Genomic DNA, 15635 nt, shown 5'->3' on the forward strand with positions numbered 1-15635 from the left:
AGAAGATTACCACTCACTGTATTGCTGTACTCGCTTTATTTATGGTGGTCTGTGCAATAACTCCAAGGTATGCCTGTATTACATATATTAAACCAGAATATATCTGGCTGAAGGCTGGGTTTGGGTGGCTCCCAGAGCTGGAGCTGTCCTGGCAGACCCGACAGGGCCCACCACAAGCCCTGATAACAGGGGGCTGCAAGCACATCCCAGGACTGAGGGCTGTGGGACCACGTTGGGAGGGGCCCTCTGGGATCCGACACACGATGTCTACAGCTTTGGAGCGTCTGGGCTTGCCAAGGCAACAGGTCACTTAGGCAAACTGCAGGAAGATGTCAAGTTTTATTTCAGCATCTGATGATGATGATAATAGTCATAACTAATTGTTGGGCCCCTAGGCACTGTGCCGAGTGCTCTCTGTGCGTTATCTTATCTAACACTCACAAGCCTGCAGAAGAGGAAACGAGGGTCCCATGGTTTGCCCAGGGATTCTATCTGATGCTACCACGTTGTATTATTCATCTTCCTGTGTCTAGGTCTCCGTTTTTGGATTTATAAAACAAAGAGGTTGGACTACACCAGAGGTTTTCAAGTTTAAGAGCAAACCAATCAATAGATAGAGTCTAGATAGCAGAATCCTCTCTTGGAATATTGAAAGGTCAATGATAGCCCTAGCTGGTTTGGCTCAGTGCGTAGAGCGTCGGCCTGCAGATTCAATTCCAGTCAAGAGCACATGACCGGTTGTGGGCTCGATCCCCATTAGGGAGCGTGCAGGAGACAGCCGATCAATGATTCTCTCTCATCATTGATGTTTCTATCTCTCTCTCCCTCTCCCTTCCTCTCTAAAATCAATATATATATTGAAGAAAAGAAAGGCCAACGATAAAGCATAATAATAGGGTTGTTCTGGTAGAAGGGGGTGGAGTTTGGAAACCCACCCATCCAGCTTTTCAACCACTGTTTCCCCCCTCTCTTTCCCACCCCAAGGCAGGCAGTGGGACAACAGAATGACTTCCTTAGAGCATAGCTTTATAAAACCTCGTCTACTAGTAGATGACTCTCAAGGAGCCTTCTCAGTGCCCTTGTTCTAAATGTCTGAGATCACCTCACCTCCAGAATCCCCCCTCCCCCCCAACCTCTCCTCCTTCAAATAACCCTCCAATATCGACCACCAACCCTTCGCTAACCTGCTCCTTGGTTACCAGGAGGATGCCTGCCCCTTCCCTTCCATCGGAAGCTCCCTACATAACATCTGATAGCACCACGCGGGGAGATCGCCAGTGGCCAGACAGCATCTGGAAGAGGAGGTCTGGGATGACAGCATCTCTCCAAATCTTGTGCCAAACCCAGCTCTTCTCTTGCAGAGATTATTCTAGTCCCAACTCCTCCGGGAACGCTGGGAGTGGAGAGATGGAGGAAGCGTCTCCCTGGGGCCTCCGCCTCCCCTGAGGATCTGTCTTCTATTAGGTTCTGGGCTAAAATCTTTCAGGCTGTGCCCCTGATGGAGCCCTCTAACTGCTGCTGTTTGTGAGCAAAATATAGACTCTTAGAGTCGAAGAACCTAGAAACAATCACTCCGACTTTTAGAATTATATTATCTTGGATTGGCCAGCTTTGATCAGGGGTCTTTAAAGTTAAAATAACATTGCTACCACTTGTTGAGTATTTACACGCGAGGCTCCAGGCCAAACGTTTATATACATTATGTCATTTAATCCTCAAAACCGCTCTATAATTTTAAGATTACTGTTATCCCCACTTTACTCCTGAATAAACTGAGTCTTAGAGACTGTCTTATGAAATCCTGCCAGCGAGCGAGCGGAGGAGCCGGGATTTGTCCCGTCAGATTTCAGAGCTCCACACGCTAGAACCACCCATGAATCTGTCAGTACTAGACTTAAACGGATAGCCCCTGACTTTCAGATCAGAGAGGCCTGTTGGCTCCGGAAGGTCCCACAGCCCATCCTTGTCATGGCTCAGATGAAGAAGCTGAGGTACCAGGCGTGGCAGGACCCAGCCAAGGTAGCACAGACAGTGAGTGGAGGAGCTGAGCCTAGAGCTCAGCCTCCTGACACCAGGGTTCCAGCCTCACCCCCCTGCCCCATGCTGGAATGGGCACTCCCGGGAACGGGAGAGGCAGGAGGGGTCTCAGGACATCCTGGGGGAGTCAAAGTTATTGGCGGAGAAGGAAGGAGAGGTCCATACCTGAAAGGACACAGATGAACAGGCAACAGGACAAGAAGCAGAGGGTCCTGAGGTCCATGGTGAGCGACCTGGAGCGGATGTGGCCGTAGGAGCTGCAGGGAACAGACTGTTGGGGCTGGCGGGGTGTGAGCAGGGGAAGTAGTAGCAAGGGACCCCTGGGAATGGGAGGGGAAGGGACCTGATTTCAAAGGCAAATCGAAGTCTCGAGTCCTGGCTTCTCCAGGACTCCAAACAAAATTCCTTCCTCTGGGCTCCCCCTTGCCAAGGTGAATGGAGCTATTCAGAGCCCTGCTCAGGAAAAAACAGTCCTGCCGCCAGGAGATGAGGGTCCCCAAGGCCAGACAGGCGGAGCTGGGAGGCAGCTGGAGGGGCCATGAAGGTCACGGGAGGGCCATGGAAGAAGAGGACAGGAAGATTTGAGGACAAAATAGGTGAGAATGGATGGAAGGGAGGTGGAGCTTGAACTGGACGTAAAGCAGGGCTTGGCAACTGCCCCCGGGCCGCATCTGTTGGCCGCTGGCTTTTGCATAGCCTGTGAGCTAAGAATGGTTTTAATATTTTTAAATGGTTAAAAAAAATTGGTGACACATGAAAATTATAGGAAATTCAAATCTCAGTGTCCAAAAATAAAGTTATATTGGAACATGGCCACACTCACGCTCACGCGTACTGTCTGGCTGCTTTTGCCCCACGACAGCAGAATGGAGCATTAGTGGCAGTGACATGTGGCCCACAGAGCCCAAATCTTTACTGCCTGTGCCTCTGCCACAGAGGTTTGTTAACCTTGCTCTAAAGACTGGTATTTCTAAAAAATAACTTTACTTAAGTAAATAATCTATACTAATAAAAGGCTAACATGCTAATTGGACCGGACGTCTTCCAGATGTCCTTCCTGACAAAGCCATGGCGTCTGCCAGGGCCGAGGGCCGGCGGCTCAGGAGAGGCCACAGCCCGGGCCAGTCCAGCGCCTTGGCTCCTTCCGCAGAGGCAGCCGGAGAGGGGGCTACTCGATCTCAGTCCCAGTGTTGCCCCTTCCAGAGAGGCAGTCACAGAGGCAGCGGTGCGGCCTGGTCGCCACGCCTCCTCAGAGGCTGGACAGGGTGCCATATGCTGTGCCTCAACCTCCCACAGCCCCTCCCCTAGCCGGCCTGGCCCAGATCACCCACCACCCACCAGTGGTCGGGGTCAGGGCCAGCGCTAAGTAGCAAAGGCCCAGGGCAGGCAGCAGCAGCGGGGTGATGGGGTGGCGCCTTCCCCTGATCTACCCGGTCGCCTCCCGCAGAGGGAGGCCAGACTGCTGCTTAGGCCCGCTCCCAGCATGAAGGTCAAAAACAGGGATGTAAGTCTGAGCCCCGGATGGAGGTATAGGTCCAGGGAGGGAGGTCTTGGCACTGGAGGGCGGTCCAGGGCAGAGAGGAGGTCTGGGTCAGAGGCTGGACCTCTGGGTCAGGGAATGGTGATCCAGACTACTGTGGATAAAGCACGGGATACCGGGTTAGAGGACTGGCCCCGGGATGGCCTTCTGTGCCCTGGCCTGAAGGTTTGAGACCCGGATGTACGTCATAGCCCTGGGAACGTGGTTAGGGCCCTGGAGGGAGGTCTGGCCTATGGGCTGGATCTGGGTTATGAACTGGTGGTCTGGGCTACGGATGAAGCTCTGACCCTCTGATACAAGAATGGATTCTGTGTTTGAGGTTTGGGACCCAGAATAGCCTTCAGGGCCTTCCAATGAAGGTCCGGGATACGGATGTAGGTTGAATGTCCAATGTAGGACTGAGTCCTGGGAGGGTAGTTGGGGCCCCCGAGGGAGGTCTGGGCCCTGGAGGGAGGTCTCACACACGGTCTAAACCTCTGGATCATGGTATGGTGGTCTGGACTACTATGGATGTCTGGACCGAGATAAAGGACTAGATACTGTGTTCGAGGTGTGGGCCCCTGAATGGACTTCTGGGCCCTGGCCTGACAGACAGAGACCCGGATGTAGGTCAGGGTCCTAGGAGGGCAGTTAGGGCCCCCGAGGGAAGTCTGGGCCCTGGGCCGAAAACTGGCTCACGGTCTAAACCTCTGGATCATGGTATGGTGGTCTGGACTACTGTGAATGTCTGCACCCAGACTAAGAACTAGATACTGGGTTCCAGGTCCCGACCCCGGGATGGACTTCAGGGCCCCACCCTGACAGTGAGAGACCCGGATGTAGGACTAGATATTGGGTACCAGGTACGGGCCCCTGACCGGATTCGAACCTGGGATCCTTCAGTCTGCAGGCCAATGCTCTATCCACTGAGCCAAACCGGTTAGGGCTGGATGTAGTACTTTCAAGGGTACTGGGAGCTCAGCCTGTCACCACTTTGAACCCAAGTTCTTGCTGATTGTTCCCCAGGGAGAGGTTTCACAAGCAGAATGTCCAGATAATGGACATGGAGACCAGTTCAAGGCCCTGGAGGACGCCGTGTGGTGGCCTGGGTCTAGACCATGTGCTGTTGTAAGCTCTCCGGGCACCCTGTTCTTCTCCCTCCCACAGCACGTTCATGGTTTAAGTTTGTGATTATGTCATGAATGCCCATATCTGGCTCTCTAGGGTGTGAGCTCTGAGAAAGCTGGGACTAGGTCTGCTTTGTTCACCCTTTGTCCCAGTCCCTTAGCACAGGCCTGGCACTTTGTGGGCACTAGCCAAGCATTTGCTGAATGAATGAATGAACGAACGAACGAACGAACAAATTGGTATCCAGGCTGGATTCGACAGCGGAGACACAGCCCAGCCTTTTCTCTAATTCAAGAACAAGAGCTCCCAAACAGGCAAATAATGGAGGTGTGGGGGGAGAGGGGGCGGAGCACAAACAAGCCAGGCAACATCATGGAATTGGAAAGGTCACAGGTCACTCCCTCCCAGGTGTCAGGTCCTCAGGTGGTGGGGAGTGTCTGGAATAGTAGACTTTGGGAATAAACACTCATGGAATCTTTGACTCATAGAATTCATGCATTCATTTATGTATCATTCATCAAATATTTATTGAGAGTCTACTTTACCAAGCAATGGAGACACAGGCATTAACCAAATCACACAAATCTCTGATTACCAAGAAGGACTGTGCTAGGATTCCAGCAGAGACAAGGGAAGGGGTGGGTAAAGAGCACTGGAGGAAGAATTAGGAAGGAATTTCTGAAGAAGTGCTATTTAAGGAGAGACCTACAAGAATAGTAAGAGCTAGTCAGGCAAGCTTCTGCCGGGCTTAGAAGATTTCATTCCATGCAAATGAAATATTTCAATGGAATTTTGAGTGAGTCATGGGATCTTGGAATCCCAGAAAAAAGGATCTCAGAACTATAGAATCTTAATTTCACAGAATCTTGAGACAAGCGCTTACCGACTCTTTAACAGTAAGTGGAATCTTAGAATGCGAGAGACTCAGAGTTTCCTCATATAAGAATAAAGGGAATCTGAAGAGATCACGTGTTCCTATCCCTTCTCTCTACCATTGTACAGACAGAACAAAGCAAAATTGCAAGGCCATGTGTAGCCCAGCCAGCATTAGCTCTCACCTCTTATTATTAATAAAGCAGGGCTCTATCCATTTACTTAATAATAGTAGTAGTGCTTACATTTATTGTCTCATTACTACATGTTAATGCTGCTAAGTGATTTTATATCATTATATCAGTGGATTCCAACAACAAACTTGAGAGGCAGATACTCTTATACGAGGCATGTATTATGACCAAGAAAATAGACTCTCAGAAAAAAACAACCAACCCAAAAAAAAAAAAAAAAAGGGTTAATGGTTATTCAGCTAGAATGTGGTGGAACCAGACCCTAGGGCTGTTTTTGCTTATTTGCTTTTTAATTTAAAGACCATGCTCTAAAGCAGGGGTCCTCAAACTTTTTAAATGGGGCCAGTTCACTGTCCCTCAGACCGTTGGAGGGCCGGACTATAGTTTAAAAAAAAACTATGAACAAATTCCTATGCACACTGCACATATCTTATTTTGAAGTAAAAAAACAAAACAGGAACAAATACAATATTTGTATTTGCATGTGGCCCGCGGGCCGTAGTTTGAGGACCCCTGCTCTAAAGCACTGAACTATGCAGTTGCTTTTCTAATTATAGCGGCTTACAGGCCTACCCTTTTCACAGTGACCCAGCCTTCCATAACTTTCCCTTCAGGGGTCAAGGTAATCTCTTGGCTTGACTAGACTGTGGGGTGATGAGCTGCCTAGAAGGTCCGTCGTATACGCTCATGTCTAAGAAGCAAAGCATTCTGAAGGCCTACGCCTGCTGTTAAACCTAAAAGAAGTGCTTATTTATCGGATCCAAGAGACAGCATGGACTCAGGAAACATGAGTTCCAGCCTGAGCCCAGGCACCAAATAGCTATGTTATGCAGGCTAAGTCATGGAGCCTCCCTGGTCCCAGTGAGCTCCCACCAGCCAGTGAGTCCATGCATTTTAGATGGGATTACAGTGCCTGCTCTGTCTACCTCCATTGTGAAGGAATCACCGATCCGAACATGCTTTGTGACCTATGCAATAGAGGTAAGGTTCAATGGTTTTCCTTCTACCTGGTGAGTGAGGTTTCCTCTCAACAGAAAGCAAGCTAGCAATTTGTATCAGAAGCCTCAAAAGCTATTCATTACTCTTTTATCTGGAATTCAAGGTTTGGGAAACCATCTCAAAGCCATGTTGAAAAATTAGAGTCAACCTAAATGTCCAACAATAGGCAATTCGATCAATTATACTATTACCATACAATGGAATTTGATAGTCCTTTTAAATGTTTTGAAGAAGAAGATTTAGTCACATTAAAAGATGTTCACAGCCCTGGCCGGGTGGTTCAGGTGGCTGGAGCGTCGTCCCATAACCCAGAAGGTTGTGGGTTCTTTGAGTCCTGGTCAGGGAAGATACCTAGGTTGGGGGGTTCAATCCCTGGTTGGGGCGTGTGCAGGAGGCAGCCCATTGATGTTTCTTTTTCACATAGATGTTTCTCTCTCTCCCTTCCTCTTTCTAAACATATCCTCAGGTGAGGATTGAAAAAAAAAAAAGGATATTCAGCCCTAACCAGTTTGGTTCAGTGGATAGAGCATTGGCCTGTGGACTCAAGGGTCCCAGGTTTGATTCCGGTCAAGGGCATGTACCTTGGTTGCAGGCACATACCCAGTAGGGAATGTGCAGGAGGCAGCTGATTGATGTTTCTCTCTCATCGATGTTTCTGACTCTCTCTATCCCTCTCCTTTCCTCTCTGTAAAAAAAAAATCAATAAAATATATTTTTAAAAAGGATATTCACAATAAATGAAGGTTTAGAAAAGGCAAGTTAATATTTGCAATAAGTTTCAATGTTTTGCAAAGTGTAAGTGTGTGGCACATAAGTACTCTATAAATGTTGCTGTTACTATTATTGTTCTTATTGTTCTATAATAAAAGAACGATGTGTTAATGCAGTGTTAATGTAGGCTATCTTTGGATTGTCGGATCGACTTTACATTTTTTTTATCTTGTGGCTCTCTATAATAGATAGCTATTATTGTTACAGTAATAAAACAATGGAAGTCATGAGAAAAGTGGTTCTGTGATTGTGAAGCCTGGCTCTCATTTGTGCACTGCTTCTCCATCTCTCCGCCCTCTAAGCGACCTGCCTGCCCAAAGCTCAGCATCCTCATGTTGCTGAGACACCATCGCAGAAAATAATCAGCTCACGCCAAGAGGTTAGAAAGTCCTATGTTCTCTCCCATAGGGAAGTGAAATCCTCAACTCCTATAGAGGAATGGCAGGCACGACGAAGACAGGCCTTAAGGCAGTGGTTCCCAACCTTCTGGCCCTTTAAATACAGTTCCTCATGTTGTGACCCAACCATAAAATTATTTTCGTTGCTACTTCATAACTGTAATGTTGCTACTGTTATGAATCGTAATGTAAACATCTGATATGCAGGATGGTCTTAGGCGACCCCTGTGAAAGGGTCGTTCGACCGCCAAAGGGGTCGCGACCCACAGGTTGAGAACCGCTGCCTTAAGGGGAGCTGTGGCAGAAGGGGGCTTCCTGGTGGTCACTCGAACAGGGTTCCTTCAAGGTTTGTCAACCCATTTCATCTCATGGCACACAGAAACCAATTACTGAAATTCTGGGGCACACCAAAAAAAATTTTTTTGTTCTGATCTGACAAAAAAAAAAAAAGGTATAATTTTGTTTCATTCACACCAGACAGCTATTGTGTTGGCTGTTGTCATTTTCTTATTTGACAATCTAAGGGAAAAGAGGTCAGTGTCCATGACTAAATAGTCAGGTATCTCATGTCTTTAAAAATCTTGCGGCACACGGGTTGAAAATCTGGAAATCCCTGCTCTAGAGAACTTAAAGGGAGACCCATCTCTAGAATGCCCAACACTGGGCACCCTCTCCCGAGGGAGGCCGACATATCTGGGACTTGCCAGCAGGTGGCAGTATCGGACCATTTCCAGCTTCCCCCGAGGGCAGCCGGGAGATCCTGACCTCCTAAATCAGAGAAACTAAAGCCCAGAGAAGGGAGGTGAGGAAGTAGGGAACCCCAGTCCATTGTTCTGGGCCACATCACACGATCTCCTTTACAAACACTTCTGGAAGCCTAGCTCCATGGAGGAAGGTGGTGTAGGAGAGGGCCAAAAAGTTGAAGTCATCCTAGTGTTTCTGTCCCATGCTTGCCTTCTTCCACCAGCCTTCCTCCCAGTTACATACGCTTATTTGCTATTGCATGGCCCCTGGATGTTTCAATTCTTTCTTTCTTTCTTTTTTGTGGTTAAAAAAATACAGTGTTTGCTCTGGACAGGTTGCTGAGTTGGTGGAAATGTCGTCCTGTACACCAAAAAGATTTCGGGTTCAATTCCCAGCCAGGGCACATACCTGTCAGGATGTATTCAGGAGGCAGCCAATCGCTCGTGCGCTCTCTCTCTCTCTCTCTATCTCTCTCTCTCCCCCCCCCCTCCCTCCCTCTCTCTCCTTTTATCTCTCCCTTTGGGTGAGGATTTAAAAAAGATACAGTGTTGGGTCTCAAACCTTTCTCTGTATTTCATATTGTTTTCTTAGGTGTGGTTCCCAGAAATGAGATGATCAACTCAAAGAGACTGAGCAGTGCATGTCTCCTTTTTCTGCAGCTCAGGAACAAGACTGGCCTCTGAAGTCAAGGCGACCGGGCTTCCAGTCCCGCCTCAGGCACGCGGGCTATCTTTGGGCAAAGGTCACCATTTCTCGGAACTTCACTGTAAATTAAGAATTTGGATACTGCCCCATTTCTTTGCTGGCTGTTTCAGCAAAACTCCTAGAATAAGTAGTGGGCACTTTTATCCTAAGCCCATTCCTATCTGGCCCTTACCCCCAACACTCCACCACGTCTGCTCTTCAGAGCACGAGAAACGTTGATCTTCACGTTGCTAAATCCGTGATGGATTCTTGAGTTCTGTCCTGCCGGACCTCAGAGCAGCATTTGGCACACTGACCATTCCCTCCTGCCTGAAGCACTTTCTCCTCATTGTTTCTAAGACACCGCGCTCCCCTGGGTTTCCTTCCACAGCACAGCAAGCTCTTCCCCAGTCACCTAATTGGACCCTTTTCTTCCCCCTGACTCAGTGTAGCGTGTCCCTTGGTTCTCTCCGTCTTTGATGACCTCATCTCTTTCTCAGGCCTTGAGCAATATTTACATGCCTGACTTTCAGATTCATAGCTCCAGTCTGACCTCTTCGGAACTCCAGATTTGTCTATCCAACTGCCTCTGTGATGTCTCCTCTTGGATGCGTGATAGAAATCTTGAACAACCTGGTTCAAATTTGCACTCCTAATCTTTTTCCCACTTCCAACCCCAAAATTGCCCCGCCTGCATTTGCTCATCTCAGTTCATGGTAACGCCATCCTTCCAGTGGCTCAGACCAACATCCCTGGAGTCCTTCTTGATTCCTCTCTTTTTTCCTCACCTCACATCCAATCCTTCAGGAAATCATTTCACGCCACTTTCAAATATATCCTGTCTCTAACCACTTATCACCACCTCCGGCCAAGTGTAGGTGAACTCGCTGAAAGGCGATAGGGCTCCAGCAGCAAAGGCCTCTGGGAAATGTTGGACTCTTAACTCTCTGTAGCCTCAGGCTTGGTTGACTGGCCGACTAACCCAAAAAACCAGAATGCCTCCCTCCCAAAGGTAAACATCATAGGCCTAGGAAGGGGGTTAATGAATGTACAGAGTGTGATCACTGCCTGATGCTACTGATAAGTTAGGAATGGGTTGTTCTTTCCGGTGGCCTCTGGGACTCTCCACCCTATGGTTTTATTATTAACACCTGATTAAAAAGAGACCCTGTCCTGGGAGGCTTGTGGATTATTCCCCAGCCGGCCACCACTGGAAGCAGCTGCCTTGCCCCTGTATGTAAGTTTCTCCTACTAAAGTTCTTATGGATTTGAATAAGGCTACGTGTCAGTTCTTCGGAATCGATCCTGAATTTAGACTTTTGGTGCTTCCCCCCTCCCGCCCCCCTTCCCCCCCCCCCCCCCCGCCCCAACACACACACACACACACACACTGAGCCACCAGCATCTGTTGCCCAGGTTACCGCAAAAACCTCCAAAGGCAGCGGTTCTCAACCTGTGGGTCGCGACCTGACCATCGGAAAACACATATATAATTACATATTGTTTTTGTGATTAATCACTATGCTTTAATTATGTTCAATTTGTAACAATGAAAATACATCCTGCATATCAGATATTTACATTATGATTCATAACAGTAGCAAAATTACAGTTATGAAGTAGCAACGAAAATAATTTTATGGTTGGGGGTCACCACAACATGAGGAACTGTATTAAAGGGTCGCGGCATTAGGAAGGTTGAGAACCACTGGGGATCTGCTTCTACTCTTTCCCCTCAGTGGTATTCAGTACTCTTAGCACAGGGGTCTGATGACCCTTTGAGACATATGTCATCCCCAGAATATATAAAGAACTCTTACATCTCAACAACAAAAAGACAAACCACCTAATTTAAAAAATGGGCAAAGACTTGAATAGACATTTCTTCAAAGAAGATATACAAATGGCCAACAAGGAGTTGAAAAGATGTTCAACATCATTAGTCACTGGAGGAATGCAAGTCAAAGTCACATGCAATACTATTTCACACCAATTAGGGTGGCAATTACAAACCAAAATATCAAGTGTTGGCAAGGATGTGGAGAATCCTTGTACGTTGCTGGTGGGAATATGAAATGGAGGTTGGTCCCAGATGATAGCGTAGGTGGATCCTGAACTCACCCCTTTCCAAGAGCAGATGCAAGGTACAGCTATATTTAGAGCAATTCTTCCCCAGAGACAACTGAGGGCCAATTGAATGGCTTCTTCACAAAAACAAAGGAGAGAGAGAGAGATGCACAGAGAAGGTTGGGGAACCATGAGAGCTCTTCGGGAGCTGAGGGAACACGCCAGGACCAGAGGAGCCACGAAAGAGAAATGAATAAGTAAAATAAGAAAGAAAGATGGTGCAGCCACTGTGGAAAATAGCTCAACAGTTCCTCAAAAGTTAAATATAGAATTACTGTATGAACCAGCAATTCCACTCTTCAGGAAATACACAGAAGGACCGAAAACATGTACTCAGTCAAATGTTTGCACACAAGCATTTATAGCAGCCCTGCCCACAAGCTGATGAATGAATAAACAAATGTGGCACATCCACCCAATGGAATACTACTCAGCTATAAAAAGGATAGAGTATTGATATGAACTTCAAAATCATTATTGTGATGGTTAATTTTATGTGTCAGCTTGACTGGGCTAAGGGATGCCTGGCGAGCTAGTAAAGCTTTATTTCTGGGTGTGTCTGTGAGGGTTAGCATTTGATTGAGTAGACTGAGTAAAGGCACCTGCCCTCCTCACCCAAGCCATTGAGGGCTTGAGTGGAACAAAAGGTGAAGTAAGGACATTCTCTCTCTCTCCCCCCTCCCCCCTTGAGTTGAGATGTCCATCTTTTCCTGCCCCCAGGGCTCCAGGTTCTCAGGCCTTCAGACTCTGACTGAATTACACCAGGCCTTCAGACTCTGACTGAATTATACCATTGGCTCTCCAGCTTCTCCGCCAGGAGATGGCAGATTGTGGGACTTCCCGGACTCCATAACTGCGTGAGCCAGTTGCTATAACAAATCTCCTCTTCTATCCTTTTAAGTTAAAAGAAAGAAGCCAGACACCAGAGCCACATATACTTCGAATCTATTTATATGATATATTCAGAACAGGTAAATCCATAGAGGCAGAAAGCAGGTTGGTGGTTGCCAGGTTGAGGGGAGGGGAGAATGGGGTGACTGCTTGAAGGCTATGGGGTCTCTTTTTAGGGTGATGAAAACGTTTTGGAACTAGATAGAGGTGGTGGTGGAACAATATGAATGTAGTATATGCCACCGAATTGTTCACTGTAAAATGCTTAATTTATGTTATGTAGATTTTACAAAAAAAAAAAAAAGACAAAAATGTCATGTCCCTCATCTGCTCAACACTCTGCAACAGCTCCCCAAAAGCCTCAGAGTAAACGCAAGGTCTCACAGGGCTCACAAGCCTCCACCCTCCCCCCCACAATTTGGTCTCTCCTAAACGTAAGGTAATTATTTTAATTTCTTCCTAGTCTCTTACTAGATTACACTCATCTTTCTGCTCACAACGGAGCATCACTCGAGTGCGGAAGCCTAGGTTAGGCTGGGTCCACCAGCTGTGGGCCAGCACAGCCCTTTATGATTTCCAGATTACAACTGGCTGAACTTTATTATAACAACGACCTACGCATCTGCCTTCCATGAGGGCAGGGCCCGGCTCCACTTCCCATTGGCGGACTTGGGCCTCCTCGCTCGCTCGCTCGCTCTAACGTTGTTCAATGTTGCTGGGAAATGAAGAGATGAAAGGACTTTCCAACCAGGTCTCCTTGTGGGAGGCTTAGACGGCTCTGAAATAGTAACAGATTGAGGACCATCCTTGTAAAAATGTTGGCTATCCTTCTCTTTCAGATGAGCAAATTGATCATCAGAGTCTCGCCCAGGGAGTCTCTGCAGCTGAATGACATCTCAGAATTGCCATCTTTCTGTCTTTTCTCCAAAGCGGACTTTCGAAGGAGGCAGAGGATGGGAGGTGCTACTGACTTTCCCTGCAACCTCGCCTCCTCCAGGAAGTCTTTACAAATCCCGGGGGAACGATCATACTCGGCTTTCTCTGTATTGCCGAAGAGTTTATGCTTTCAGAAACGTCTGTTGCTTTCCCCCCAGCCCTGGATCATAACTGCTGGTCTTTTTGTCTCCCTCTCCTCTGGACAATGCACTACCCAGAACCAAGCACGAAGTGGCAGCTCCCTGGAGTCACCTGGCTCAGGTTCCTCTCCGGACTCCACAACCTACTGGCTGTGTGGCACTCGCCAAAGATCGGGGCTTCCCTGGGCCCTTCTCTCCTGGAAAGCAGGTAAGTCAGTCGCGTCAAGTCCTGGTGGGCCCTGGAGGACTGGAATCTAAGCCCAGGAAGGGGGGTGGGATTGGGGGCGGGGAGGCGGGGCGAGCCGGATTGGCCCCCGCGCGCCACGTGTCCATGCAGGGCCCACGGCTCTCCGCCCGGCCCGCCCCCGCGCTGCGGCTGCTGCTCCGCTAACGGGCTTCCACCCAGCGAGCTCCGCGTCCGCCCGTCCCTCCTCCCGTCTGCCCGTCCGCCGGTCGGCGACCAGAGGCCTCAGCCGCGCGGTGAGTGCGTTGAGGCCGAGCGGGTCTCGCTCTCGGGGACCCCCCGGCCCGGGGCTGCGAAGACGCGGGGGCGATGAGTAAACGCCTCCCGCCCGGGATGGGGAGGGGGCGCCCGGGAGCGGGGAGGGCCGCCGGGAACGGGAGCCCAAGGGCGCGGTAACCCGAGAGGGTCGCAGGCTGGGTGCGGCTCCGGGAGCGCGGGGAGCAGAGCCAGTGCTGCGGCCGGGGGAGCGGGGGCGGAGGGCGCCCTGGCTGGGGGACCGCGGGGGCCGGAGGGACGCGGGGGGCCGGCTCTGCGGAGGGTGTGGTCCAGGGGCCCGGGCACCTGGCTGAGGCCGCGGCAGCGACTGCCCTGCTTTGGGCGCGGGGAGGGCTGGGGAGGCTCGGAAGGCCCGGGGCTCGGGGAGGGGGATCGGATCGAAGGACCCGACCCGCAGGACGGGTGTGGCCGAGTCGCAGGCAGTGGTCGCGAGGAGTCAGACTTTCCGCCTTCGGAAGTGGCTGGAGGATGCAGTTGCGGGGAGGGTTGGCTGGGTGTGGACCGGCTGTCCTCACCGCAAGGCCCCGGGGACCCTGCTGGCCTCTAAAGGAGGCTTCCACCAAAGGCCCCACCCTTCTTCCTGCTCTCCCCAAGCCCGGGGTAGGCCTTCCCCAAACTTGGGGGCTTCAGGAACCCCTAGAACACCTGCACGGGAGTGACGTTCTTGAATGGAAGCCCAGCTCCACCAACAACGTGCAGTGTAACCTTGGATCGGTAGCTTCCCCTCTCGGCCTCAGTTTCCATCTCAAGGACAAGTCGATAGAGCCAGCCCCTCTCCGGGGAAACAGTGGCTGTGAAAAGCCTGCCCTCCACCCCCCACCCCCACCCCCTTGTAGCCCTGCAAGGGGAAGGGGCAAGGGGTCCTTTGGGAGGATGGGTGCAGCCTTTGCTTCCTCCCTCCCCCTCCTTTTCTCTAAACCCTGGTGGGTCTCCCAGGACTATTCCAAATTTGGACATATGGCTCCAGGGTTTGTGAAAGGCCTCTGGTTTCCCTGAGTCCGCCCTTTCCCTCACTTCCCCTTCTTTCCCTGCACAAAGCACACCTTAAATCGCTGACCCCACTGACGCAGAGGGGATATCCTGACCTCTTAGTCCCTCCCCTTCGGGGTGAATGACCGGCCCTGCTTCAGCTCCCACGGACCCTGCCCTTCTGCCCATCACGCCCTGCACCATGCAGAGGGCAATGGCCTGGGGTCAGTGGAAAGCTGGGCTATAGTTCCAGGTGCTGGGGATCCTTGGGCAAGTCCCTTCCCTCTCTGGGCCTTCGTTAACCCCCTCCGGAGCGAAGTCTGCTGAACCGGCTTTCTCTTCCAGAGCTGGTGCCGGTTTTCTAGGATTCAAGGTCCTAAGATTTAGAATTCTGGGAGTTGGGTGGGGCTGGGCGGGGAGGCCGAGGCCTCGTTCCCTCTCTGCAGCTGTGACAGTCACTCACCCATCTTCCTTTGCCTTCCACCCCTGTTTCCAAGGCAGCTGCTGGGATACAGAAAATAGTTGTGGTTTCTGGGAAAGGGCTACAGCTGTTGCTGGGGCAGAATGTGTTTGTGAGTTTTCCAGGCTGCCCCTGGGAAGTCGGGGACCTGAGCTCTGGGGGCTGATTCCTGGGAGGGGTGGGGGAGCTCCGCAGTGATGGATAGCTGCCAGGGTCTGGAACCTCTGCACTGCAGCATGGGGGGG

At 50.2% G+C, this 15635-nt stretch overlaps 1 protein-coding gene across 2 annotated transcripts in view; it reads left to right on the forward strand.

The window, feature by feature from the left end:
- Window positions 1-13802: 13802 nt before the first annotated feature.
- ANXA6 (annexin A6) overlaps window positions 13803-15635 on the forward strand; it is a 48927-nt gene continuing 47094 nt past the window's right edge. Inside the window, exon 1 of one of the 2 annotated variants that reach the window (XM_014456180.2) lies at window positions 13803-13921. The gene's annotated coding sequence lies outside the window, so the exon portion shown is untranslated. The remainder of the gene's footprint in view (window positions 13922-15635) is intronic. The other variant, XM_006089124.3, reaches the window with a different exon arrangement.

The sequence above is a fragment of the Myotis lucifugus genome, unplaced genomic scaffold, assembly GCF_000147115.1.
Source record: "Myotis lucifugus unplaced genomic scaffold, Myoluc2.0 scaffold_56, whole genome shotgun sequence".
NCBI classification, from domain to species: domain Eukaryota; kingdom Metazoa; phylum Chordata; class Mammalia; order Chiroptera; family Vespertilionidae; genus Myotis; species Myotis lucifugus.